Source organism: Pristiophorus japonicus, chromosome 8, assembly GCF_044704955.1.
Source record: "Pristiophorus japonicus isolate sPriJap1 chromosome 8, sPriJap1.hap1, whole genome shotgun sequence".
Taxonomy (NCBI): domain Eukaryota; kingdom Metazoa; phylum Chordata; class Chondrichthyes; family Pristiophoridae; genus Pristiophorus; species Pristiophorus japonicus.
The window spans coordinates 27,506,326-27,533,841 of NC_091984.1; positions in this window are offsets into that span (position 1 = coordinate 27,506,326).

A 27,516-nucleotide genomic window follows, 5' to 3' on the forward strand; every position below is an offset into this window, starting at 1 on the left:
TGGGAGGGGCAGAAATCTGATTGGAGCGATTTAAACATTGAATTGCAGGAGAGATGGGCATGGATTTGGGAGGCGACAACACGTTCAAGGACTTTGGAGCGGAAAGGGAGATTGGAGATGGGGCGATAGTTTGCAAGGACAGAGGGGTCAAGGGTGTATTTTTTGAGGAGGGAAGTGATGACGGCAGGTTTGAAAGGGAGGACAACAGTACCCAAGGAGAGGGAACCGTTAACAAGAGCAGTTAGAATGGGGGCCAGGAACGAAGGTTGGGTGATCATCAGTTTATATAGATTTAAATACATTTAAAATATGTTTTAAATCTTAAAGAAGTAACATTTGGATATTCAACACACCAACCAGATCATCGTTTTTCTAAATCCCCAAAAGTTACCTCACCAGTGACTCACACATCCAACCTCCTGTCCCAATCCCCAGAAAATTTTACCCACTCAGGGCCGCATTCATAGAGACATTGCATCTTATCCATATCCCTCCCTTCAACCAGCGCCTGCCCCACCTGTGACAGGGACTGTCCAAGAAGAATAATAACTATTACGGTTATACAATAGATACATACAACCTGGTTTGCTGCAGACTTGAGGTGCTCAACCTTGGCCTCCGTATGGTTTTGGGCTTCCGACCATCCCGTGAGCTCTACCTGCAAGAAGGCTGCCACCCGTACTTTGTCACCAGTTTAAAAATCTTCCAGCCATCCTTAAAGTCCCTCCCCTTGAGTCATATCACATGGTGCCCAGAATGTATATTGAAGTGAGGTTCCTTACCAACCCTTCAGACATGACAATCAGTTTAACCTGACATCCTGCCTTAACATTACGAAAGGAACAGGAAGACCTATCCAATCCCAGATAGTTTAATGTGATACTGCTTGGCGGCTTCCATTGTCCTGGCCAACCCTGAAACGAGCACCTCACATGGAATGTAGCCAACCTGTTTGCGACTCCCATTGTCCCGACTAATCTCCAATATTACACAAAGCAAGTTCCAACAGGGAGCGGGCGGGTGTCCGAAGCGGTCGGGAAACTCAGGAGAATGGTTTTCCCGTAGGCCCTGCCAAATTTAAGGATGCGCTTATTTATTCTGCAAAAATGGCTACCAGGCTCCAACCTTTGTCTATGATTAGTCCCCTTGAAGGATAAGCCATACCCTGAAGTTTCACAGGAATGTGGAATTGGAACTGCCCATCCAAAGGTCTCACTGACTTTGCAAATTATAACAAGATCCACTTTGACTTCCTGAAGCGACAGAGGACAGAGATCCCCAGAAGACAGCAAAGGCCAACCGAAGTGCCTTACCCTAGTGCAAGTGATTCCCTCCCCAGCCAAAGTGCCTTAACCCAGCGCAAGTGCATTCCTCCCCAGCTACATGTCTGTCAAAAAAAAGAGCAGTACAAATAGTTACACTGCAAATTTAATGATTTGTTTCCCAAATGCAGGTAATCAAATTGAGAGACAGGCTGGCACCGGGCAGATAGGCCTGCAGCACTAGGCCACAGAGAGGAGGAGGGGAGGGGAGTGGGGGGGGGGCAGGTGGACCGGTACCAACATGGGGGAGGGGGGGAGGGTGGTCGCTGAGGATAGGGGACTTGAACAAGCATGAGGGGGGGTCGCTGAGGACCGGATGCTGGGACCAGCATGGGGCGGGGGCGGGCGTGGTGGGTGAGGATCGGGGACCAGAGGAGCTTTGGGGGGGGTGGGGGGAGGGTTTGCAACAATTGGCGGCTAGAGGAGCATGGAGGGGGTGGCCTTGTAGGCGGTGCAGGAGCCCTCGTGGGGGGGAGATCGGAGGCCTGGTGGGGGGTCTCTGATCGCAGGGAGTGGGTTAGGCAGGGACGCTGGATTCAGGAGATAAGTTACCTCCTGGGTCCAGCAGTCCTCACCTTACTTTAGCTGGTGGGTTTCGTGAGACCTGCCCCTTCTCACATCCCACTTGTCCCTCATCCCAAAATCTCTTCTGATTTACAAGGGGCAGATAGTGTAAGCATCAGGGCCGGATTAAGGGCCTGCTGGGCCTGGGGCAAACTGATCCAAATGGGCCTATGGTTATGTTTGTTCATGTTCATTACATTATGTATATGATGCTGATTCTGAGTATGAAAACATAGGCCAGTATATTCAACAATGAAAGCATATATATCAAATGCATAAATATAAGAACAAATTACTACAGTGGACTTAATACTATAATATAAACATATTTTATATATAAAAAAATTATATAATAACACAGTTAAATAATAACACAAATAAATATTAAAGATCTTGCCTCTGCAAAAATAGGTTTGCACACGTTAGGCCATTAGGTGGGCAGAACAGTGGCAAATGGAATTCAAACCGGATAAGTGTGAGGTAATGCATTTGGGGAGGCCTAACAAGGCAAGGGAATACACATTAAATGGTACGACACTGAAAAGTGTGGAGGAACAAAGGGACCTTGGTCCACAGATCCCTGAAGGTAGCAGGCCAGGTAGTTAAGGAGGTTAAGAAGGCATATGGTCGAGGCATGGAATACAAGAGCAAGGAGGTTACGCTTCAACTGTATAAAACACTGGTTAGGCCACAACTGGAGTACTGTGTGCAGTTCTGGTCACCACATTACAGGAAATATGTGATTGCACTGGAAAGGGTGCAGAGGAGATTTACAAGAATGTTGCCTGGATTGGAGAATTTTGGCAATGAGGAAAGATTGGAGATGCTGGGTCTGTTTTCTTTGGAACTCAGGGAAGACCTGAGTGAGGTGTATAAAATTATGAGGGGCCTGGATAGAGTGGATAGGAAGGACCTGTTTCCCTTGGCAGAGGGTCAACAACCAGGGGGCATTTAAAATGGTACAGTCCAAAACAGGGCCTTCTAAGCTCAGAACAGCTTGAGATTGTTCTCCAAGGCCATCTGCAGTATCCCCCACTGAAGATCAGCAGCCTTCTACCAGCCATGCTGCAGGCACTGGGGTAGCACGTTGTAGGAGCCCGAGGACAGGTGAAAGCACATGGAAGACAGGCACTAAAGGAATGTACAAGGATGATTAGTTTACGTTTGCATGCAATATGGCATGATTTGATTTATAAGTTTGGTTTGGAACGTTTACTTTATGGAGGCTTTTATTTTTGCATTGTGGCCAAGCGGACGCTGTGATGGTCAGTGTCAGAGGGAAGGGAAGGTGAGGGACTGTTGGTGATGGGGAATTAGGGTTGTGGCTACTGCTATTGCACTTGGATGAGGTCTTCATGGACGGCCCGGCCAGAACGGGGCTTTCTAGGTAGCCGCCTCCCTTCCTTTTCCTTCTCCTCCTCAGCTGCTGGCCGTATAGCTGGTGGCAAGGGGCTGTGCTTTCATGATGGCGAGGTTGTGCAGCATGCAGCAGACCACTATAAATCTTGACACCCGCTCTGCCGAGTACTGCAGAGCTCCTCCAGAGTGGTCCAGACAGCGGATGCGTTGTTTCAGCACGCCAATGGTCTGCTCTTATCACATTTCATGTGGTAACATGGCCTTCATTGTATGCATGTGCACACGTGTGTGTTGGTTGTGCACCGGAGACATGAGCCATGTTGTCAGCGGATTGCCCTTGTCGCCCAGTAGCAACCCTTTGGTTTGCCGTGGTGTCTGAAATGCAGCTGGCACAGTGAATGAAGGCATCATGACTACTGCCAGGATTCGCTGCACCATGGGGAAGCCTGCGTTCCTAACGAAGCTGTGTGCTCACTCCACCTGCTCTGGCAGGAGAGAATTAAATGTAGTCGGCTCTCTTTGAATAAAGAGCCTCAGTGAGCTCTCTTAAGCAACAGTGGATGGCAAACTGCGAGATGTTCCAAATATCTCCAGCTCCAGCCTGGAAGGAGCCAGGCACATTAAAAGATCATTGCCATAGCCACCTTCACAGCCACTGGCAATGCAGTCCTTGCCCTGCTCTGAGTTTGCAGTTGTGATTGGCAGCAGGTGGCAGATTCCTGATTGCAGCGCAGACGTCTCACACATTGTTCCTCGCTGTGGTTCAGGTAGGTGAATTGCTCCCTGAACACCCTGGGCGGATATGGTCTCCCCCCTCCTCCTCCTCCTCCCTTTTCTAGCAGCTTGTCCTGCTCTGCGTTCCAGTCATGCTGCATTCGAAAGGGAATCCCTACTAGCACACTCATATCTGGGAGCCAGTGGTTTGTGCAGAAGCCTTGAAGTCAGCAAAAAGTCCTTCAGCGTGTGCTACACTGTAGACTTTTGCCACTTGAATCCAGAAAGCCCAAAACACTTGTTCAGTCATAGCAACAGCCAGAAGAAATCAACCAGCAAGTAACCTGTAACTAATTGATCCCATAGCACTGGTGGGGTTCCTTCCTGCTGCTGAATGCATGTTGAGCTGTGTGAGCTTAAGAGAAGGCATTATCTGGAGAAGTGAGCTCCAAAATAGCACTGCTGGTATCAAATCAGCATGATTTGGCCCATAAGTGTGCGCACACCACAGATGCAATTTTGGAGTTCTAAGGACACTCATAGCGCCCAAAAACAGGCGCTAACAATCACAAGTTTGCGCCGCCTGCTATACTCTCCAGTTTTTAAGCTATGAAAATTACTGGAAGGTCATCTCCAAAACTAGATTGTCCAGTTCAAAACCATAAATGGGGAAATTTGGTTGATAGTTTTTACCTTCCTAGCTTATGGGCAATAAGCTTAAATTGTAACTCATTCTGGATTGGAGACCTGGGTGGCTCAGCAACACAGCAAGAAGTGCCTTTACCCACTGACCAATCAGGGTGATCCTATCCTTGTTTTAATTAACAGCCACATCAGTTGGGTGAATGTATTTTATAAATTATGTATAGGAGTGTGTGGATATTGAGAAATTTACCCGCATTAGGACAATAGGTTCAAAGCATCTGATCAAATCAAAAACAAATAAAGAAGATGGGAAGGGCAGGTGTATGATGTCATGGTCTTGAATGAATTGTTATGAATAGTTATTGAAAACAAATGGGGCATGGGTTATCAAATGTATCTATCACCCATGTTTATACAAAAGGTAAACTTGTTTCAGAGAGTTAGTTGGACTGATATTTTAGTGGGAAATGTATAACCATTTACTATTAATGAAACATCAAACCTTTGTAATGATCCATTAATTCTGCAAAAAGCAATGCAGTGTTTGATTGGGCAAACTATACATTTATTATAGTAAATTTAGTTATCCCTTTAAGGATCTACAATTAAATTGAATTCTTTGAGTTCTGTTGTAAATGGATTATATTTAAAACTAAACACACAATGTTGAAAGGAAATTGACAGGATACTGACTAATTGTGGCATATCTGTACTTGCATTGCGTGTCAGACTTGCCTATTTTAAGACACTGTTGCAGTGAGTCTTTTTTTAAGAGCTGGAATAAGTTACCAACATATTCTGCAGGATGTGAATTACTCAAGTTAGAAAAACAAGTTAACATGGATATGCCAAAAGCTGCATCAGGATTTATCCATATTTTTGGGGAACTTTGTTGGTAAATACTCTTCGTGCATTGCATATGACTTATTGTGCACATGTTTCATGACATTGTCATTTTACCACATAGTACTTATATTACAAGTGGTGCATAGGTGTGGTTGCCTTGTGGACAACTATGGCAATTTGTTTTTGTATAAAAGTGGTTTGAAAATCTAGCTCTTTGTGCAGTTGAGTGGGTAGCTCTGCTATTCATATTTCGTCTTGTATCTCAGATAATTTAATTGTCTAGTATTGGCAGTCGGCAGGGAATGGAGACAATATTGGTCTGGATTTTCGCCAGGTTTGCGACCGGGTTTTCGCCGCAATTTGACCCAAAAACCCGGTCGGCGAGATCCTCTGGTACCTCTTTGTGGCGGTGCTTCCACGTACCGCCAGGGAGAGGTGTGCCGATGCACAACGACGCAGATGACGTTTGCGTCATATTTTTGGCACTCTCCCGCCCCGTACACCGCACCCAGAATACCGACAGGGTCAAACCTGCCGGTGCAGCCCTGCCAGCAGCGGTAAGTATGAAAACCTGCAAAAAAAAAAGTAAATTAAAGTTTTTATTTTTAAATTATTTTTCAGCGATTTAGCAGCTTAGAGTTTTTTGAATGTTTTTTGGAATTTTATGTTTTATTTCCCCCCCCCCCCCCCAAGGTCTCTCTCGCAACACTCCCGGCCCCAGACTAAACTCGCAGTTTGCGCCGCAAATCATCGTGTAACCTCTCCTTTACTGATCGTAAAGGCCAAAAATTCGGCCTAAAAATGGTAGCACAACGAAAACGTTAATTTTGGCGTCAAACTGCCATTTTTGCAGAAAATCTAACCCTAAATCTTGAAGAATTTTCCAGATCCACTCAGCAAGCGCAGGTAGAGTTGTTCTGAGGTGTCCCTTCCAAGCTGATTTCGCTGCAATTTTATTTTGTATATATGAAACTAAAGATACGAAGTGAAACTAGTTTCATCATGACTTTGTAGGAGGGTAGGAAAGGTGTAGTGTCTATATAGCTGATTCCATGCCTTGATGGGCAGTAAGTAAAGAAGGAAGAGGAAGCGGCCGTGGATAGATGCTTGAGACTCTGGGGTTGATGGTACGAGGAAGGAAAGAGAAGCTAATACTGGAGCTCCATTCAGGTAGTTGGTCATAAACCATCCAAAGGCAGTCCTGTGAGCTGGGCAACGGAAGAGAGGTGTTGCAGAAGTATTTCTAACCTGCTCTATGGTCTGTCAAGTTTATTTTCTGCTAACGCAGTAATCTGGAGAACATACGGGGCAGGCTGTATTATTTGCAGTACATATCTAATGGTATAAAGGTTCATTGTAGACCCTGTGGCACTCGCTCTCATATAGTTCAAGCAAAAGGTTCATTGTAATTTAAGTTTTTCTGATGACACTGCCTCTGAACTCTGGTTTTGAATATTTGCACTTTGTATTTTTCTTCCTTGAGCATTTTAAAATTGAAGAGAAAAACTTTTCACACCCATTTAAGTATACCTTTAATCCTAAAACGTTGCTTGCTCACACAGTATATGGCTGCAGTGGAATCATACACATTCACAAGTCATTTATGGACTCATTCAACCAACTACAAAGCTTGCATATTCTCTGTATGTTTCATTTCCTCTTGTGGTAAACCAGCAGTTTATTTTTCTAGAACCAAATTGCGCACATCTGTCATATTGTGACTCTTTAAAATTTTTGTTATTCTTTTATCAATATAGCTACCAGTTCGATTAATGTTAAAATGTTAAACTTCTTGAAATAAGGCAAATTAACGGCCTGTGGAACTATTCTTGGAACCTCGAGATGAACTGGGTAGATTTTCTACTGAATTCTTTGTATTCGTGCCCATTTCCTGCACTTGCTGTATTTATGCAGCATTAAAATACTGTTCAAGTTCAGATATGCGGAAATCTTTGATATTTAGTAGAATGTTGAATTTTAGGTATTGAATGGAAACAGCAGCAGTCCACACATTCTAGTAAAGATGAAGTAAATGAGTGTCAGAAAATGTTAAACAGCAATATAACTCACCACGTAGGGGAGGTTGGATTTGTAATGCTGTGTATTTCATGTTGGCTGACAAATTTGAGGCAAAACATTTGTTGTTTTTTTTTATATACATGACAGAATTTCCATTCAAAGGGAAGTGTTTAAAGTTTCCTGATGTAAGACATTGTGAAGAAATATTTTCATCACAGCGGTGCTTTGGCCAATGTTGCAAAATCCTCCTTCCACTTAGTTTGTAGCTTCCTCTAATAATAAGAAGCGACTTATTCCTTTGCTGTGGGAGTCTTTAATGATCAACAACAACTTACATTTATATAGCGCATTTATCACAGCAAAACGTCCAACAGCGCTTAACAAGAGCGATATCAATAAAAGCAAATTTGACACCGAGCCACAGAACGAGATAGCAGGACTGATGACTAAAAGTTGGTCGAAGAGGTAGGTTTTAAGGAGCATCTTAAAGGAGAAGAGAGAGGTTTAGGGAGGGAATTCCAGAGCGTAGGGCCAAAGCAACTAGAAGCAAGGCTGCCAATGGTGGAGTGATTACATTTGGGGAAGTGCCAGGCACCAATTTTAGTTTTGTTTTTCATGTCATAGGCTTCCATCGTAAAACGTCGCACAGGTCTTGAAGTGTTATTTTTATAAACCTGTAATGCACTATGTCCAGTTGAGTCCATTAATTATATAAATGTGTTTATGCTGTGGCGTTCTTTGCTCCTTATCATTCTTCGTTCAATGTTTTCAAGCTCCTTTTCTCTTTTGCATATATAAAAAAAGACTTGCATTTATATAGCACCTTTCATGACCACCGGATGTCTCAAAGCGCTTTACAACCAATGAAGTACTTTTATGGAGTGTAGTCACTGTTGTCATCATCATCATCATCATAGGCAGTCCCTCGGAATCGAGGAAGACTTGCTTCCACTCCTGAAGTGAGTTCTCTGGTGGCTGAACAGTCCAATACAAGAGCCACAGACTCTGTCACAGGTGGGACAGATAGTCGTTGAGGGAAGGGGTGGGCAGGACTGGTTTACTGCACGCTCTTTCCGCTGTCTGTGCTTGATTTCTGCATGCTCTCGGCGTTGAGACTCGGTGCTCAGCGCCCTCTTGGATGCACTTCCTCCACTTAGGATGGTCTTGAGCCAGGGACTCCCAGGTGTCAGTGGGGATGTTGTACCTTATCAGGGAGGCTTTGAGGATGTCCTTGTACTGTTTCCGCTGCCTACCTTTGGCTCATTTGCCGTGAAGGAGCTCAGAGTAGAGCACTTGCTTTGGGAGTCTCGTGTCTGGCATGCGGACTATGTGGCCTGCCAAGCGGAGCTGATCAAGTGTGGTCAGTGCTTCAATGCTGGGGATGTTAGCCTGAGTGAGGACGCTGATGTTGGTGTCCTCCCACTGTTGTAATGTGGGAAACGCAGCAACCAATTGAGCACAGCAAACCCCCCACAAACAGCAATGTGATAATGACCAGATAATCTGTTTTTGTGATGTTGATTGAGGGATGAATATTGGCCAGGACACCGGGGATAACTTCCCCGCTCTTCTTCGAAAATAGTGCCATTAGATCTTTTATGTCCACCTGAGAGGGCAGACGGGGACTTGATTTAACGTTTCATCTGAAAGACGGCACCTCTGACAGTGCACCACTCCCTCAGTTCCGCACTGGAGTGTCAGCCTAGATTTTTATGCTCAAGACCCTGGAGTAAATAAGAATCGAGCTATTTTTCTAGTCCTGTTTCTATATAGATGAAGCTCATTTACATAGAGTTCACACCCAGATCTTAAGATCATCATTTTCAATGCATTCTATTCTATTTGACTTGTAGTAGTATTAGACAGTCCCTCGTGTCAAGGATGATTTGCTTCCACATCAAAAAGGATGAGTTCACAGGTGTTTCAGTGAAGGACCTGACATTCCAGGTCCCGAACTACATACTGAAGACTGGAAGAACTTTCAATGCATTCTATCCTATTTCCTATTTGACTTGTGTTGTAGGAGGTAGGCACCTTTAGAATATACCAGAATACTAGGCATTAGGCACCTGCTAGATATATCTAAACGCATATAAGTTTAAAGTGGCCACACATAAAATGGCTGCCCAGGCATGATGGGAAATCAGGTAGTCAAGCTGTGAACTGTTGAATGTTCAATGACCGAGCAATAACCCTGTGAGGCCCACTATAGGAATGCCTTGGATGCAGGATAAGAATAATGAGGAGAGAACCCATCTCCCATATTCAAGGCCATAAACCAATTAATTCCCCAGGAAGAAAGAGATAAGAGAACCCATCTCCTGTAAACAAGGTTAGAAACCAATTATTTCTCCAAGAAGAAAGAACTAGTGAGAGAACCTATATCAATCAGCCCAAGCTGACAAAAGACGAACACATGGTTCCTGAGACATAAGGGGAATTCTATTGGGTTAAAATAACCTATATGTAATCTATAATCATTGTGATTGGCTTGTGTCCAGCCGTGATGGGCTGTGTAGCTGTAGTAAACTGTTTTGTAACTGTTGTGAAACATATAAAGGTGCATGTAATCCTTTGTTCTGTGAAGAGAAACCTGGATACGGTCCTGAGTTTTTCCTTCCCGCTGAGCGTAATAAAAGCTGCTTCAGCATTGGAACCGACCCTGAGTGTTGAGTGATTCTTCTAAGAAAACACTAACGCTAACAATGGCGTAGTCGGCAGGATTTCCCGGAGTCGCTGGACGCCCTTGGAAAAAACCCGGGTGAGTATAAAAAACAATTTTTAAGTATAAAGGGTGCGGAAGGTGGAAGCTGGTTGATCGACATGAGGAGACGGTCTAATATCTCAAACGCCTAGCCTGAGCCTGAATTAAGAGGACTTTTGTCCCACGTGACGGCCAGGAACCAAGTAGGCGTAGGGAACACACTTAGACCGTGGGATCGTGATACCGAGAGACATCTTCCGGACCCAGTAGTGTAATTTGAAATACCCCGGGATAGAACCAAGCAGTGTACAGCGGCTAACGGAATCCAAACCTGTGAACAGGGTCGGACCAACGGGCTGAGCGGTGGTAGGTAGTCGTTAAGGATACGTAGAGCACTGCGGGAATTGCTTAAACGCGTTTTTAAGAATTGTATAAGTTTGTGCAACAGCAGAACTTGTGACCTGACAGTAGCCAAGAGACAGTTTACTACAAGTCGCGCTAGAAAGAAAGCGGACCTCTGAGAGTAGATTCCTAACGGTAGTAGTCCTACCCAGGAATGGCCATGAAAACAAGTAAACTCAAGTGGGGACCAGAAGGGTCGCTTACCCGCCACCTGGCGGAAAAACAAAAGAAGCTAATTGAAAAAAATGATTAAAGCAGGGTGGAATCCTCAGGAATTAGTTATGTGAGGAATTATTTAGATAAAACTACGAATTCCCTGAAAGGTCATGGATCCAAAAATAGAGCCGGCCAAAACAAGAAGAGAGACTGTTGTAAATGTCTGATCGTTGAGTGAGAAGTGTCTGTGTGATTTTTGACTGCAGAATGAATTTTTTTATGTTTTCATGTTCCGAAAGTCTGGTTGGAAGAGGAATGCAAGTGTCTGTTTATTTTAGAAACAGAGTGAAAGTCTTTTTTTAAACCCTTTGTAATGTTGTCCTGTATGTGGGAAGTTTTAAGACATTTAAGTTAGAAACGCAGGTGTGGATTTATTCGGATGATAAGTTACGGAGCTAGGAAAATAAACAAATAAAGAATAGGTTTGTTGAGCAAAATATTTATTTGACATGCTCACTTACTTGCCGAAAGAAAACATGCAATGATTGATTGGGCTGAAAGACATAAATTTAGTCTCGGAGTGAGATAAAGAATGCTTTAAAAAAAAAGAGCTTCTAAAAAAAAAGTTTTAAATAAAGATTGAAATTACAAAGTTTGAATTGGGATTTTGAGATATTCAGAGAAGGCACAGGAAATACTGAGGTGGATTTAAAAAAAAAAGAAAAAGATTAAATTAAATCTGATCAGGTCAAACTCCTGGGCAAGTGGCGAGCTATCTGCGAAGGTGTAAAAGGAACTTTTGGAAAATGTTTAAAAAAAAAACAGCAAGCTTTAGTAACGACTTTGAAACTGGAGCATTTTGAGATAACGAAAAAGCACTCAAACTCTCAAAGATGGACTTCATTCCAGTTATGGAGAAAAAGAAAAAGATAAAGACGCCACTTTGAAAGTAAACAAATGATTTTAAATTAACAACTTTATGGAGTTACGAACCCTCCGTGTAAAATACAAAACCTAATTTGAAGAAAGGAAAAAAAGATGTAACGGACTAAATGGAAAAAGACATAACTTACTAAATACTAGTTGATGTTTGCTGTGAAAAAGATATTGGTTTAATTAGAAGAGGAAAAAAAAAAATTGGAATAAGTAAAAAACACTCTACATGGATTCGAATTTTCAATTATGAAAAAGTTTCAATGCAGTTTGAAAAGATTTCCAAAATGGACAGTGTTTATCAAAAATGTCCCGAACAGTCTAAACAAGCAGGAGGGTTTTGAAGATAACGAGGAGAAAGAGAGAAATTAAAAAAAAACAGAATTGAATTTCAGTAAACAAAATTGCTATTGTATGTGTGGTCTTGTTTTAAAACAATTAAAAAAAAAAAAAATTCTTTGGCAAGTACTTGAATTAGAAGTTAAGAAAACATTGGAGTTTACTCTAATGATTTATGCTGTTTTTAACGGATTCCTAATTTCGAAGCCAGTTTTGAAGGCACAAAGACTTTTTTTCAGATGATTACGTGAAGTCACGTAATGACATCAGGTCTTCTTACAAACCTGTAAAGGAGTTAACCCTTTCCATTGACAGCCGTGTTATACTGAACATTATTAATTTGGATTTCTTAATAGGAAAAAAAAAGACTCACCTAACAGAGGAAACAAAAAATAAAAACAGAACTAGCTTATGTAATAATACTTGATATTCAATAAAACAAATTGAAGAGTTAAAAGCTAAGATAAACAGGCTGGAAGAGATAACAGGACTAGACGGATAGTGCAGTGCGCAGCCATAGCACCATCACCTCTGGCAATAGAGCCAATGTACCCCACGGTGGGAAGGTGTAGTCCACAAACCCAACCTAACGGTAAAGCAGACAGCGATGTTTGGAGGAATAGCTTTGGCCTTGGTCATAGGAGTTTGGGTAATATTTAAGTGGGTAAAGACACGGGCGCACGCCCTACAGATTCAGCTCGAAATGGTTCGATTATAACCTTGTGCTTCTGATTTTGCAGGGTGACAGGGACACTCGTAGAGCAAAAAACTTAACCCCTGGTGACGACCAGGCCGTCTGTTTAAAATTACAGATAATACTTACCGGAATGGGAATACGAACGGCGCTACTCGTAATATGGATAGCCCTGCGACATGCACGTACCCTGGGCAACACCGACGGACAGCAGAGCACGCTGGAAATAAACAATTACATGAACTATGGAGTGTTGTTCAATTTGACGGACGGAATATGTGTTCCAGCGACTAAGGATTGGAGCAAGGACAGAACTTATTTTAATGCATGGTTACAAGTGAATCCTAATAAGGACCGGGTATGTGTACAGTGCTCCACGGGTATAAGGAGCAGCTGCATTAAACGGAGGGATGTCAAAGGGCCCGATGAATGTACTTTCGGCATAATTTGTGCGCCTCCGGGACAATCCCAGCAATCAGTCATCCGCAAGAAGGGAATGGGGCTGTGTGGGTATTACGAGGAGGCGGGGGCGGCTGCAATATCATTGTATGTATGTTTCTCACCCCCTCCAACACCGCGCCCCATAAGAATCACTACATTGCCCGAGGAACTGCCTTGCCCCATAACTACGAAGGGACCAGAGAATGGGATTGTAATGTACAGCGAGGGGGAACTGTTGTATGATAATGTTAGACATGAAATTGTGCCTGTTCTGATCAATATTTCAGGCATCCAGATGCTGGAATACTGTACAGAACAGTCAAGGAAGATGTACAATGTATTAAGTAAAGTTGTCATGCAGCAGGCTGCCGATGCAATGGGTGCCAGTAGGTTCCGGGGACAGGGGTTAGCCCCAGGATGAAGAGGGAAATAGTTAATGATGTTGCTACCGTTTTCAATACAGAGACCTCCGTAGTGAACTCGATAGACATACAAGGATTAAATGAGAGGGTGGAGCAAAACCAGGAAGACCAGGCCAACCTAGGAAAGGAGGGTGCCAAAATCCAGTTGGATGGCATCTCAGTCCTGGAAGCTCACGCTAAAACCATCAATCACCTCATTGATAGAGAACAATAAAGCAAAGACAGGGGCAACTCTGTCATGCTTATGGTCTGTGGATGGTGGGACAGATCCGCCACAACCTCGACCAGATCCAACGCGGGGAAGTACCCGATTGGATAGACAGTTCACATTTAGCTCAGTTGGCGAACCAAAGGGGGACACTGGATAATTGTACTCTGAAGGGACTGACCCGAGTATACCCCGCAATTCCAGATTGCCATGGGTAGGACTACCGGGATAGGGATAGTCCTGTTGATCCCTATAGCAACGCCGGACTCAGGGCCGTTCCCCTTATACCAACTAGAGAATATCGGAGTAATACGGGAAAATGTCTCCATACGCTACTACCTGACCACCACCTCTGCCGTTCGTCGAAACAACATACTTACTGGGATTTCCCTAGCAGATTGCAAGCAAAGGGGGGGAAATCACAGTATGCCCTCACCCGGTGGGCCGAGGTGAACTAGACGAGTGCGGGTTTAACCGAACCAACGGGTGTGTACTAGAAATAGTGCCCGCACACATGCACTTCGCGAGGGCAGGCTACGGAGGGAGGGGAAGATACTGCGTCTCTACCACAGAGCGTTCATACCAGTATAATGACCTGCAGTGCCCTATACCACAGCCAAACTTTTGCTTTACACCACGACGACCTGTCGCGATCGGGCAAGCGCATATCACACAAGTTAGGCACCGGAAGTCCGAAGTTATTGAAGTAACTGATCAGCTCCATGATCATTTGCAGGATTATGACGAGCCAGAGCAGGTCCCTATCCCACATCTCACGGAGGTATTACGGGAGTTAAGGCTCAGAGTGGGGCAATCCGTAAAACTCTATCACCAGCTACAAACTAAAATCAAAGAACTGGAAGAAGATACCGAGGTAGACTTACAAAGTCAGAGTTGGTGGAGAAAGGTCTGGGACTGGGGAATAAATGTGAACATCCACCCATGGATCCGAATTATTTCACACACACTGGTCGGTATACAAATGATCTTAGCAATAACATGGGGCGTAATGGCCTGCCAGGCATGCAGACACCACGCACAACGAAGACGGACAAATCACCGTTCCCTGGATACTAAACAAGCCTGTTTTATAAGGGGGCAGGAGGATTTGGCCTTTGTCAATTCGATTTAAGCAACCGGGACTCCTGAAACCGCGTGACTGGCCAGCACGTTGAGGCAGGGAGTACCGGGCCGTGCACAAAATCTAATAAAGGTCGAATGATCGGTTAAAAGGGGACTAGGACTAGTCCCTTTACCGAAAGGGGGAGTTGTTGTAGGAGGTAGGCACCTTTAGAATATACCAGAATACTAGGCATTAGGCACCTGCTAGATATATCTAAACGCATATAAGTTTAAAGTGGCCACACATAAAATGGCTGCCCAGGCATGATGGGAAATCAGGTAGTCAAGCTGTGAACTGTTGAATGTTCAATGACCGAGCAATAACCCTGTGAGGCCCACTATAGGAATGCCTTGGATGCAGGATAAGAATAATGAGGAGAGAACCCATCTCCCATATTCAAGGCCATAAACCAATTAATTCCCCAGGAAGAAAGAGATAAGAGAACCCATCTCCTGTAAACAAGGTTAGAAACCAATTATTTCTCCAAGAAGAAAGAACTAGTGAGAGAACCTATATCAATCAGCCCAAGCTGACAAAAGACGAACACATGGTTCCTGAGACATAAGGGGAATTCTATTGGGTTAAAATAACCTATATGTAATCTATAATCATTGTGATTGGCTTGTGTCCAGCCGTGATGGGCTGTGTAGCTGTAGTAAACTGTTTTGTAACTGTTGTGAAACATATAAAGGAGCATGTAATCCTTTGTTCTGTGAAGAGAAACCTGGATACGGTCCTGAGTTTTTCCTTCCCGCTGAGCGTAATAAAAGCTGCTTCAGCATTGGAACCGACCCTGAGTGTTGAGTGATTCTTCTAAGAAAACACTAACGCTAACAACTTGTATGATCTGTTCAAGGCGATTTAGTCAAATATTCACCATTTACCTTAAGCCTTAACAGTTTGTAAGAGCTCTCTTTTTATTCTAAGTCAAATAAGGATTAGAGCCTATCTTAGTATCTGAAAGCATTCCTTCTGAAAGATTTTATGAATATCCACATCAATATGCGATATACCTAGAAAATGTTACAAATTTCCTTTGATTGTGGTACTTGCTCCTCCCTTTCTTTGTATATTGACAATAGATCCATTTAAATGAGTTGCTGCAAGTGTTAAAATAATTCTGATTTTAAAAATGTAGGCCATTAGATCTATGCCTTGGATGCATTATAGACAAATCTTAATGCCTCCTGGAGCATTTACATACAATACAATACACATTCATTTGACTTTAGCAAATTCTTGACATGGACTATCTTATAGAAAGTTGACATTTGTTCCTGCCTTTTAATTATTGGATATTACCATTCCTGTTGTATAGAAACCTCACATGCTCTTTTCATGACACTTTCAATTGTCAGCTTGGTTCAGATAGTTGTGGGTTCAAAACCTCACTACAAAGCTTGAACCACTGTGCTACCATAGCCTGGTACTTCAGTACAGTGCTGAGGGTGTGCTGCATTGTTGGAGGTGTTGGACATTAAACTGAAGGCAGTTCTCCTGATGTCCTGTCCAACATTAATCCCTCAATCAACATCGCCAAATAGATTAACTAGTCATTCATATCTCTGCTGTTTGTGGGACCTTACTCTGCAGAAATTGACTGCCACGTTTGCCTACATTTCAAAAGTAATTAATTGACTGTGAACGCTTTGGGGTGTCCTGAATGTGAGAGACACTACGTAAATATGAGTTATTTTTCTCGTTTTTTTATTCGTTCAAGGCATGTGGGCATCACTGGCAAGGCCAGCATTTATTGCCAATTCCTAATTGCCCTTGAGAAAGTGATGGTGAGCCGCCTTCTTGAACTGCAATTCTTTCTAGCAGTTTAATACAACTGAGTGGCTTGCTAGGCCATTTCAGAGGGCAGTTAAGAGGCAACCACAATGTTGTAGGTCAGACCAGGTAAGGACAGCAGATTTCCTTCCCTAAAGGACATTAGAGAACCAGATGAGTTTTTACGACAATCTGGTAGTTTCATGGGGCTAGAACCTCCACTTTTGCGCTTATCGCCCAAAAATGGGCGTTATTTCTGGCGTGGGCAGTAAAAATGGGTTTTCAGATCACCGGCTTCTCGCCCATTCTCAAAGCACCTAGTCTCCATTTTTGAAATGGTGTTACCGCGAGCGATATGAAATGGGCGGTAGCATTAAATCTCGCTGACCTGCCGTAAAGTGTTGCCATCCTTAGCAATAAAAACATAAGAACAAAACAATTAGGAACAGAAGTAGGCCATCTAGCCCCTCGAGCCTGCTCCGCCATTCAACAAGATCATGGCTGATCTGGCCATGGACTCAGCTCCACTTACCCGCCCGCTCCCCATAACCCTTAATTCCCTTATTGGTTAAAAATCTATCTATCTGTGACTTGAATACATTCAATGAGCTAGCCTCAACTGCTTCCTTGGGCAGAGAATTCCACAGATTCACAACCCTCTGGGAGAAGAAATTCCTTCTCAACTCGGTTTTAAATTGGCTCCCCGTATTTTGAGGCTGTGCCCCCTAGTTCTAGTCTCCCCGACCAGTGGAAACAACCTCTCTGCCTCTATCTTGTCTATCCCTTTCATTATTTTAAATGTTTCTATAAGATCACCCCTCATCCTCCTGAACTCCAACGAGTAAAGACCCAGTCTACTCAATCTATCATCATAAGGTAACCCCCTCATCTCCGGAATCAGCCTAATGAATCGTCTCTGTACCCCCTCCAAAGCCAGTATATCCTTCCTTAAGTAAGGTGACCAAAACTGCACGCAGTACTCCAGGTGCGGCCTCACCAATACCCTATACAGTTGCAGAAGGACCTCCCTGCTTTTGTACTCCATCCCTCTCGCAATGAAGGCCAACATTCCATTCGCCTTCCTGATTACCTGCTGTACCTGCAAACTAACTTTTTGGGATTCATGCACAAGGACCCCCAGGTCCCTCTGCACCGCAGCATGTTGTAATTTCTCCCCATTCAAATAATATTCCCTTTTACTGTTTTTTTTTCCCAAGGTGGATGACCTCACACTTTCCGACATTGCAATCCATCTGCCAATCTTTAGCCCATTCGCTTAACCTATCTAAATCTCTTTGCAGCCTCTCTGTGTCCTCTACACAACCCGCTTTCCCACTAATCTTTGTGTCAACGCTCAATTCCCACGATTCAGGAGGTCATGGTTCATCATGACATGCGCAGAAGAGAAGACAGAGAGAGAGAGGGAGCTGAGAGGGACTGAAGGTGTGTGTGGGTGTGGTGTGGCTGATTTGGGAGGAAGGAGGGAGACTTTAGATGTCTACAGCAAATAGGGAAACAAAAACTGTTACCAGCCACATATTTGCACGAATTTGCCCTATAATGGAGGGAGAGGAGGAGGTATCATAGCATGCTGTGGAGACTGATGCTGGGGAGATCAGTGAGGTGGGAGAGGAGCACATTGGAGGGTGCAAAAGAGCTAGGAGGTTCTCAGACGAGGAGGTCGAGTTACGCTGGGGTGATTTGACACAGGGAGGACTTGGGAAGCCCACCCCAAAGGCCTACCAGAAGATATGGGCCGAGATAGCAGAGGTGGTCTCATCGGCAACCAACGAGGTGCGTGAGGGCAACCAATGCGCAAACAATGGAACGACTTTGTGGGATCCGCAAGAGTAAATATTACATTTATTTACATGTCCTTATGTATTTATATAATTTGATTTGTAACAGTCATGAGTGACTATCAGCAGATGTGAAGTCTTCCACTTTTACCGGGAATGTTTTACTCAAAGCCTGCGGTCACGCTGCATGTCTTTAGGTAAAGAATGATAATTATCATAATAGGCATGATTACATCTGTCGGTTATGTGTTGTATCAGTGTCTGTGACAGTACCTAGCAATGATAACATGCAATGATCTCATGCCATGTCGTCCTGTCACCTTTTACAGAAGAAGCTATCGATGATGAGGTCCGTGCAGAGGTGAACAGGTGGGGGGCCACCAGTCCCCAGCAACATCACTGACATGGAGGAGCGGGTGCTCGCACTCGTGGGGAAGCACCCCCGGACAGCCACGGAAGCATCTGCAGACCCTGAAGTGATGCCACGTGAGTAAAGCTTACACCATTGCTTAATGTAAAGTCAGTAGATGCCACACCCACTCATATCTGAACAATCATATATGATAGATGATTTCTAAATTTGACCTAGAAATAATGCTGGCCTAATGAAAATCATTGCAATGCAAATGTGTTGATGGTCATGAAATGTGATGTCTGTGATGATTTTGATAGCGATGGTGCTTTTGTCGTGCATATGCTGTGTGTAGCGCTGGACTCACCTTGTCACCCTAGCACCCCCTTCTCCTCTAATAACCTCATTTGTGTTTTGCAGCTTAGCCAGCAGCACGGCCCCAGGCGAGACAACAGAGGCCAGAAGGTGGGGGCACGGGGCAGACTCCCCCGTCGATCCTACATCTGGTGCTGAGGAGCTCCGATTTTCGCCCGTCAATCCACCGGATCTGTTCTCCACGGATGAGAGCGCCAACTTCGAGGAACCTGCATCGCCACGGTCCAGAAGCCACTCCACCCCAAGGCCATCTAGTGGTCCTCCGGTCATTCCCGCCTCCACTCTGGAGGTACCGGCCCCAAGCACCTCACCACAGGGCACCCCATTTGTCCCCAGGACGGTGCCGACCCTGCGGAGGCCTTGTGGACGTGGCAGGTCTGGTCCACACGTGCCAGATGTGAGCGGAGAGATGGTACAATTGTCCAGGAGGACTGTAGACATTGGTGACCAGCTCATCGAAGTATTGGGGGCCATATCCCAACAGCTGGCCACCATGACTGAGTACATTCCGCAGATGGTGGAGGCCCTGGATGCGATAGTCAGGAACACTGCTTGCACAGGCCTCCCAGTGGTCCCAGAGTGTGGCACTCCATCCCTAGGTTCCGCACCACCACAGATGAGAACAAGGACCACAATCCTGCTTCTGCATCGGCATCCCCCCCACTCCCGTACTCGTGCAACCTCTGCCTTCATCCCCCCCCACTATGAGGCACCGCCTGAGGAGCTCCTTGGCCAGGCGCCATGGAGCGAGGAGGGGAAGGGGTAGAGGTGGGGAGAAGAAGGGGAGGTGGGAAGGAAAGTGAGGTGCATGTCCGCAGGTGATGCCTGTGTTATATCTCCATCTGGGTGTATGCAATTTTTTGTAATGTATGGGGGGAGGGGACCACGCTCCTGCTTTGCCTTTGTATTCTGTGTTGCTGGACATGTTGAACATTTGATTGATGTCATTGGTGGAAATCGTGGGGTGTGGGCGGGGGTTGGGGTTTTTTGCCCGTGTTACTTATGATTTCAGACAAATGTTGGTATAAAAAAGTTTTTATTGACATAACCTTGTTGCGCATTGTCTCAGATAGCTGGACTGTTACACACTGGTGATTCCTTAACATGAAGGGGTTAAATAAAACTTAACTTCAATCAAAGTAAACTTTAACTGGCACCAAGGTGACAGACACCATTGATGTCTGAGCTGCACACACACAGCAGTATGTCAGCGTTGTCATTCACAGCAACGTTCTTTCACACACATCGTTCAAATATCAGCTCCTGACGTAAGAGTCTTGCAGCTATGTAGCCATCACGGGCCCTTTCCTGCGGTCCGGAGGGGGTCATGGGCATGGTTGCATAGCCAGCCTGATTGTCTAGCCCTAGGTCAGCATCCAGCCCCTCGTTGTCCTCTTCCTCTTTCTCCTCAGGTGGAGCATCAGTCCCTTCTGGCAATTCTTGGCCCCTCCTGATAGCCAGGTTGTGCAGCATGGAGCACACGACCACAAATTTACCTACTTGCTCAGGGTTGTATTATAGCTCCCCTCCTGAGTGGTTCAGACATCTGAAGCGCTGCTTAAGCACTTGTTTTGTGGACCGCATTGCCTGTGTCTCTGTGCCTCTGGTTGTATCGCTTCTTGGTCTCGGTGTCACGCAGGGGGGGGGTCATCAGCCAGGTGGCTAGGCCATATTGGTTATCACCAAGCATCCAGCATTGTCCTTGTGGCTGACTCTTAAAGATGTCAGAGACAGCGCTCTCACACAGGATGTGAGCCTCATCGAAGGTGCCCGAACATGTGGCATTCACTGCCATGATGATCTGGTTGTGGTCAACAACTAGTTGGACCTTCAGGGAGTGAAATCCTTTTCTGTTACGAAAACGTTCCAGGTCCTAGAAGTGGCCCTAGAAATAGTGGATGCATTGGTGATCATTTTCCAACAGTCTATTAACTCTGGATCAGTTCCTATGGACTGGAGGGTAGCGAATGTAACACCACTTTTAAAAATGGGAGGGAGAGAGGAAGCGGGTAATTATAGACCGGTTAGCCTGACATCAGTAGTGGGGAAAATGTTGGAATCAATTATTAAGGATGAAATAGCAGCACATTTGGAAAGCAATGACAGGATCGGTCTAAGTCAGCATGGATTTATGAAGGGGAAATCATGCTTGACAAATCTTCTGGAATTTTTTTGAGGATGTAACTAGTAGAGTGGACAAGGGAGAACCAGTGGATGTGGTGTATTTGGACTTTCAAAAGGCTTTTGACAAGGTCCCATACAAGAGATTGGTGTGCAAAATCAAAGCACATGGTATTGGGCGTAATGTACTGACGTGGATAGGGAACTGGTTGGCAGACAGGAAGCAGAGAGTCGGGATAAACGGGTCCTTTTCAGAATGGCAGGAAGTGACTAATGGAGTGCCGCAGGGCTCAGTGCTCTTTACAATATACATCACTGATTTAGATGAAGGAATTGAGTGTAATATCTCCAAGTTTGCAGATGACACTAAACTGGGTGGTGGTGTGAGCTGTGAAGGGGACGCTAAGAGGCTGCAGGGTGACTTGGACAGGTTAGGTGAGTGGGAAAATGCATGGCAGATGCAGTATAATGTGGATAAATGTGAGGTTATCCACTTTGGGGGCAAAAACGCAAAGACAGAATATTATCTGAATGGCGGCAGATTAGGAAAAGGGAAGGTGCAACGAGACCTGGGTGTCATGGTTCATCAGTTATTGAAAGTTGGCATGCAGGTACAGCAGGTGGTGAAGAAGGCAAATGGTATGTTGGCCTTCATAGCTAGGGGATTTGAATATAGGAGCAGGGAGGTCTTACTGCAGTTGTACAGGGCCTTAGTGAGGCCTCACCTGGAATATTGTGTTCAGTTTTGGTCTCCTAATCTGAGGAAGGACGTTCTTGCTATTGAGGGAGTGCAGCGAAGGTTCACCAGACTGATTCCCGGGATGGCTGGACTGACATATGAGGAGAGACTGGATCAACTGGGCCTTTATACATTGGAGTTCAGAAGGATGAGAGGGGATCTCATAGAAACATATAAGATTCTGATGGGATGGGACTGGTTAGATGCGGGTAGAATGTTCCCGATGTTGGGGAAGTCCAAAACCAGGGGACACAGTCTTAGGCTAAGGAGTAGGCCATTTGGGACTGAGATGAGGAGAAACGTCTTCACTCAGAATTCCCTGCCGCAGAGAGTTGTTGATTGGATATATTCAAGAGGGAGTTAGATATGGCCCTTACAGCTAAGGGGATCAAGGGGTATGGAGAGAAAGCAGGAAAGAGGACTGAGGGAATGATCAGCCATGATCTTAATGGTGGTGCAGGCTCAAAGGGCCGAATGGCCTACTCCTGCACCTATTTTCTATGTTTCTATGTTTCTATCAGTACCAGACCCTGTATTACAACAAGTACATGTGATATAATCCTTATCATGGGTGGATCTGAATATTAAGTCCAATGTCCCACAGTTTTGAGCACCAAGGCTGATTGGCCAGCATTGCATTAGTATCTCTTTGTAGGTAGTCTATTTCTTCCGTTCGCCGGATATACTGTCGTCTTTGGTTTTGGATTCCCTGCACCAGTTGCAATTATTCCTCACTTAGGTCAGGTATTTGCGGTTCCCATACCGCCTTCTCGTATCCTTCTCGGATGATGTTCGTGACTGTCCCGTGGACAATTTCCATTGTTTCGGGGTGTATGTGGTATCCATTTATGTCTATCTCCCCCATGGGGCTGAAACAAAAGTTAGCTCTGACGATGGTGCAGGGGGTGACTCCTCCCTTGGTCTTAATCGTCAGATTGGTTGCTCCTGTACTCACGCACCAGTACCCTTTCCTTGTGGAGCGGCGATTGTTTCGGAATTGCGTCCCAGGGGAGTAATACTCAGTGTGCATTCATTAGTTTGGTGGAATCCGTAATCATCCTCAGTCATTTTTGGCATGCCTCAACACAAAATCACTTGGTTATTTTTATAACAGTCGTTGACGTCAATGCCTTTGGTATATTGTTATTTTTAATCACATGTCTGGAGGGTTCATGGTAACGCAATCGTGTTCGGTTTCTTACTTCTCCAATATTATCAGTTTGGTATAAAGGTTCTCCCTTTGTTACATCATGCTATGGTATTGATAACACAAATACGATCATATTCACATGTCCAGTAATACATTTAAATTTTGACACCCATGTGTGACTATTTTTCTGTACCTCGCACGTGTTGTTCATGTTTTTTCTAGAGTCCAATTATTAAATATGTTGTTCGGGACCCAATCTGGTATGTACCCATTTTGGAGTTGCTCCAGGTTATGTTGTACCTCACTAAGTATCCATGCCCCATATCCGGAGCAAACTATTTCGGCTTGCAATCGTTTACTTAGGTTGTTTCCCATTGCGTGGATCAAATTTATGGTCTTGACATGTTCCTGTAATGTGTGGGCCACTTGTAACAGTTCCCCTTCCGCACCATCTCCCAATCGCGCTTGTAGGGCTTGGCGATCTATTTCCCTCCCCAATAAACCGCTTAAGATTTGCGTTAAAGTGTTAACTCGGTCGTCTATTGCGTACAGGTCTATAGTATTTACTGTTGCAACCACCACCGCATAACCCGTGCCTAGCGTTTCCAATATTCCCCTTTTCGTCCGACCTCGTTCCATTCCCTTTCTGATATTAAATCTCATGGCTGTGGATCCCGGGCCTACGAGGACTCGTTGGGTCAGGTTCTGATATAAACTTATGGTTTTATTCCCACAAAAGCTAGAAAGGATGATATCTGTTAGATTTAAGATTCGCTGACGTACCCCAAAATATATCTTTTCATTAGTTTCCTTTATTACTAGCCCCCGTTTGGCTAGTAATGAGTGGTTAGACTCATTCTTGCTGGAGATAGCCATTGCCTGGTACTTGTTTGGCTTGAATGTTACTTACCACTTATCAGCCCAAGCCTGACAGTTGTCCAGGTCTTGCTGCATGTGGACACAGACGGCTTCATTATCTGGGGAGTTGTAAATGGAACTGAGTACTCTGCAAACATCAGTGAACATCCTCACTTCTGCCCTTATGATGGAGGAAGGTCATTGATGAAGCAGCTGAAGATGGTTGGGCCTAGGGCACTGTCCTGAGGAACTCTTGCGGTGATGTCCTGGGGCTGTGATTGATCTCCAATAACCACAACCATCCTCCTTTGTGCTGGCTTGTGACTCCAGCCAGTGGAGAGTTTTACCCCTCATTTCCATTGACTTCAAATTTACTAGGCTGAAGCGTTTCAAATTCGGTCAAATGCTGCATTGATATCAAGGGCAGTCACTCTCATCTTACCTCTGAAATTCAGCTTTTGTCCATGTTTGGACCAAGGCTGCAATGAGGTCTGGAGCGAAGTGGTTCTGGCAGAACCCAAACTGAGTATCGGTGAGCAGATTGTAGGTGAGTAAGTGCCATTTGATAGCACTGTCGATGACACTTTCCATCACTTTGCCGATGATTGAGAGTAGACTGATGGGGCGGTAATTGGCTGGATTGGATTTGTCCTGCTTTTTATGGACAGGAAGTTTTCCACATTGTCGGGTAGATGCCAGTGTTGTAGCTGTACTGGAACAGCTTGGCTAGAGGTGTGGCTAGTTCTGGAGCGCAAGTCTTCAGTACGACAGCCAGGATGCTGTTGGGACTTATAACCTTCGCTGTACCTGGCGCACTCAGCCATTTCTTGATATCACGTGGCGAGAATCGAAATGGCTGAAGACTGGCTGCTGTGATGGTGGGGACATCAGGAGGAGGCCGATATGGATCATCCATTTGGCACTTCTGCTGAAGATGGTTGCAAACGCTTCAGCCTTATCTTTTGTACTTGCGTGCTGGGCTCCGCCATCATTGAGCATGGAGATATTCATGGAGCCTCCTCCTAGAATCATAGAATAGTTACAGCACGGAGGAAGGACAGTCAGCCGTCGAGCCTGGGCCAACTCTCAGTTCGTCCCACTCCCATACACTTCAACCATAGCCATGAAATTTTGTTTCCTTCAGATTTATCTAATTCCCTTTTGAAAGATAAAATTGAATCTGCCTCCGCCACCCTTTCAGGCAGTGCATTCAAGATCTTAACCACTCGCTGCACAAAAAAGTTTATTCTTGCGTCACCGTTGGTTCTTTTGCCAATCACCTTAAATCTGAGTCCTCTGGTTCTCGACCCTTCCGCCAATGGGAACAGTTTCTCTCTATCTGCTCTATCCAGACTCCTCATGATTTGGAACACCTCCATCAAATCTCTTCTCAATCTTCTCTGCTCCAAGGAGAACACCCCAACTTCTCCAGTCAAGCAATGTAACCGAAGACCCTCATTCATGGAATCATTCTCGTAAATATTTTCTGCACCTACTCTAAGGCCTTTACATCCTTCCTAAAATGTGGTCAAGTCCGATGCGGTAATTACAGAAGAGTTTCTCTGCTGTTTGCCACAGGGAAAGTCATCGCAAGAATCCTCCTCAATCGCCTTCTCCCTGTGGCTGGAGAGCTCCTCCCATAGTCGCAATGTGGTTTCTGCCCACTAAGGGGCAGAACGGACATGATCTTCACTGCGCTGAAAATCCAACAGAAATGCAGGGAACAGGGTACATGGTCTTCTTTGACCTCACAAAGGCCTTCGACACTGTCAACTGTGAGGGATCATGGACCGTCCTCCTCAACTTTGGCTGCGCTCAAAAGTTTGTCACCATCCTTTGCCTGCTTCACGATGACATGCAACCCGTGATCCTGACCAATGGAGCCAACACAGACCCAATTCACGTTCGGACCAGGGTCAAGCAAGGGTGTGTCATCGCACCAACGCTTTTCTCGATCTTCCTTGCTGCAATGCTCCATCTCACCCTCAGTAAGCTCCCCGCTAGAGTGGAGTTAATCTAGGGAACAAACTGGAAACTGTTCAACCTCCGCCGCCTCCAGGCCAGATCTAAGGTTATCCCATCCTCTGTCATCGAATTACAGTACACAGACGACGCTTGCTTCTATGCACACTCGGAGGCCGAACTCCAAGCCATCGTTCACACCTTCAGCGAAGTGTACGAGAGCATGGGCCTTACACTAAACATCCATAAGACAAAGGTCCTCTACCAACCTGCCTCCGCCACACAGCACTGCCCCCCCCGGTTATCAAAATCCACAACGTGGACCATTTTCTATACCTCGAGAGCCTACTGTCAACTAGGGCAGACGTCGATGATTAAGTCCAACACCACCTTCAGTGTGCCAGTGCAGCCTGAGGAAGAGAGTGTTCGAAGACCAGGATCTCAAACCTGGCACCAAGCTTATGGTCTACAGAGCAGTAGTGATACCCGCCCTCCTATATGGTTCAGAGACATGGACTATATACAGCAGGCACCACAAAACACTGGAGAAGAACCACCTATGCTGCCTCCGCAAGATCCTGCAAATCCATTGACAGGATAGACGCTCCAACGTCAATGTTCTTGCTCAGGCCAACATCCCCAGCATTGAAGCATTGACCACGCTCGAACTACTCCATTGGTTGAGCCAAATCGTCCGCATGTCCAACATGAGACTCCCAAAACAAACGCTGTACTCAGCGCTTCGGCACGGCAAGTGAGCCCCAGGTGGGCAGAGGAAATGGTTCAAGGACACCCTCAAAGTCTCCTTGAAAAAGTGCAACATCCCCGCCGACACCTGGGAATCCCTGGCCCAAGATCGCTCAAAGTGGAAGAATAGCATCCAGGTAGGCGCCGAACACCTTGAGTCTCTTCGCCGAGAGCAAGCTGAAGCCAAGCGTAGACAGCGGAAGGAGCGCACAACAACCCAAGCCTCCCACCCACCCGTTTCTTCAACCACCGTCTGTCCCATCTGTGACAGAGACTCGATCCCACATTGGACTCATCAGTCACCTGAGAACTCACTTTTAGTGCAGAAGCAAGTCATCCTCGACTCCAAGGGACTGACTAAGAAGACAGTATGGTGTCCAGAATTGGACACAGTACTCCAGTTGTGGCCAAACCAGCGTTTTATACAGGTTCATCATAATTGCCACACTTTTGTACTCTGTACCTCTATTTATGAAACCCAGGAATCCCGTATGCCTTTTTAACTGCTTTCTCAACCTGCCCTGCCACCTTCAACACTTTATGCACACATACTCCCAGATCTCTCTGTTCGTGCACCCATTTTAGAATTGTACCATTTAGTTTATATGTCCTCTCATCATTCCACCAAAATGCATCATTTCACACTTTTCTGCGTTAAATTTAATCTGCCACGTGACTGCCCATTTCACCAGCCTGTCTATGTCTTCCTGAGATCTATCACCCTCCTCCTCACTGTTCACTACACATCC